Here is a 2,763-nt window from a genome sequence, read left to right on the forward strand (position 1 = left end):
CACCAGCAGAAGCACATCAAGAAATGTTCTACAGGGGCGCCTGGGTGGCTTAGTCGGTTGAGCGTCCGACTTTCGCTTAGGTCATGATCTCACGGTTTGTGGGTTCGAGCCCCGCGTCGGGCTCTGTGCTGACTGCCAGCTCAGAGCCTGGAGCCTGTTTCGGATTCTGTGTCTCCCTCTCTCTCTGGCCCTCCCCTGCTCACACACTCTCTCTCTTTCTCTCTCCTAGAAATAAAAAAAAAAAGAAAAAGAAATGTTCTACAAATACATTGCAGACAGTAAAATAAAATTATTTTTGTTAATTATATTGCTTCAAAATGTGCCCTTTAATAGAGTTTTAGTAACAGATCCAAAATGCATGGTGGTGGCAACATCAGCTCAGGAAGCCGTTTCTTCTTCTCTGCATTAGTGTTTGTTAACAAGAAGGGATGTATCTCTTCAAAGGTCACATATATTGTTAACATTCCACGGTTAATTTCCACTTAAATGACTACCCATTATATTCTGGAAGAAGAGGGTATGGACACACACAAAAAAGAAGCACCTGACTTGCATTCCAGTTCATTATACACTGTTGGAATTCATTCTTCCTGGTGTATTGCAACAGCTCTTAAGTTTTGAGTCTCTATTTAGAGATAATGGTCAGAGACATTGCTTCAGAACCCTGCACTGACCTTATCTTAGTCTTCTCTAGGATGGAGTATCTATAAAATAATGCAAGTAAAGTGCTCAGCTGCTGCCTGTCTCCCAGAAAAGCAGCACCCGGTAAGCGTAGTTTATCATTATTGTTAGCACTGATGTTACTATCTTCTTGCTCCTTGCTGACATCCTGCTCATTCAAATTGTAATACTTTTCTCATAATTAGACAAAAGTGATTATATATCTTTATTCTTTCCATTTTCCCTTTCTCCTCATATCCTCTTTCTTTCCTCTGTTTGCATCTCTGCATGCTTGAAACCTTACCTCTGCATGTAATGTCAATCTTTTTTAGGCTGTTTGGGTGGACTTTTAAATTGCTATACTCAAATCTGTGGACAGATGGCAAACATACAAGTGGCTAATCAATAGTTTGCTTTCAATATGTTCATCTTCCATCATGGGGCCCATCATAAATAATAATGAGACTTCCCTATTTATTGTACACTCTCTGCCATGTGCTCTACGCATTCCATGGTTTCCTATAAACCAGATCCTCAGATTTCTTTGTCTGTGGGTTTTAGCTCAGGTGTTGCTTCCTCTGAATGATTTTGTTGCTTAACCTTTCTGCCCTCTCCTAAAGTTCTTAGCTTGTAAGCGGCATAATATATTCCCATCTCATCATCATTAACTGTCAACTGGAAATCCACAGCCAGGTGAAGGGTAGCATAGGAACCCATGTCTTGTCACTAAAGCATGCTGGATCTCTGATAGCTCATTAGCATACCATACACAAGCATCCTGCTTTTAATTAGTTACGTGGTGTGATAATTAAGTAGTATGTCTCTGCAATTTCCCCTCATGTGGGGAAAAGGGGGGAGGGAAGAGGTTGGCTAACGATGGAAAGGGGTGTTAAAGCTAAGTATAAAGTTTTAAATAATTGTGGCCCTGGAGACAAAACAGCTAGCAAACTCTCAAGGGGAGAAAATAAAATAGTTCCCTTGTGTTAAAAAAATGAAGAGATACAAACCTCCCTGTTTTCATTCTTGCAGGTACGTATTTGAAGGAAAACGCTTTTTAAAAATTTAAACCAAAGATAGAAACATGTATTGTCTTTGATTTTGATAGGAGAGCACAATTTGTGTTATAGTGCCAGCCCAGGTCAGGAGAAGAGGACAAGGAGAAGACCATGGCTAAGATCATAAGCTGGCTAAGGAACCCTACCGAGGCCTTGATTGTTCAGCACCAGAAACACTTTAGGAAGCCTGTAGATGAGCTTCAAAGAATGACCAAGCTAATTACACTGTTGAATATAATTTCTTCTCACCTCTGGAAAAGATGATGCATCTTTTCTCTAGATGGTTGTCATGGAATCGTTGTGAGGCAAAGAATTTTGTAGGGGGAGAAATTCATTCTCTTAAAAACTCCATCACTTTGGAACGATTATTTAGATTTCTATGGCCAGAGCTGCAGGACATATAAACTAAAGCCATATTCTGTCAGAGTATAAACTATTGGGTTTCTTTTAATGGGGAAGCAGATGGCAGGGTTTTGAGCCCTCTATATGTGAATTTGAAAAGTTAGCATAATCATTGAAAGGACAGATGTAAACCTGTTGTGATATAAAGTACCAAGTGCAGTTCCACATTGAGCCTTAATAGGAATACAATCCTATAATTTCTTGGAAATTATGTCTACCTCAAAGAAGTGCCAAATTTCCAATTTAAAAAATTCTAAACATGAACTTTAGCTTTTCACCAGGTGACCCTTCCTCAGGAAGGAAAAAATGGACAGTTCTGGTGCTCTTGAGTATACACTTTTTCATGCCAAAGATTTTTTTTTTCAGTAAAATATGTGCAGCATTGTAAACCTGTTTCGAATTAGAGCGTAATCTCTAACCTACCTCCTTCAACTGAAATTTAACATAAAGAGAAGTAATAATACACAGTAGTGCACTGACATTAGAAAACAGTTGCCAAATCACTTGGAAGGAGGTCAAAGAAAAAGAGAATTCTAATATAGAGACTTGGAAAATGAGTGGATTAAAAATAGAATAGGGTTGATGAGTTTAATGTTTACTTCTCTATCTCTTCTTTATCCCTTCCCTCTCTTGTTCCCTTGGTATT

The sequence above is a fragment of the Crocuta crocuta genome, unplaced genomic scaffold (assembly GCF_008692635.1).
Source record: "Crocuta crocuta isolate KB4526 unplaced genomic scaffold, BGI_CrCroc_1.0 scaffold215, whole genome shotgun sequence".
In the NCBI taxonomy this organism is placed as follows: Eukaryota; Metazoa; Chordata; class Mammalia; order Carnivora; family Hyaenidae; genus Crocuta; species Crocuta crocuta.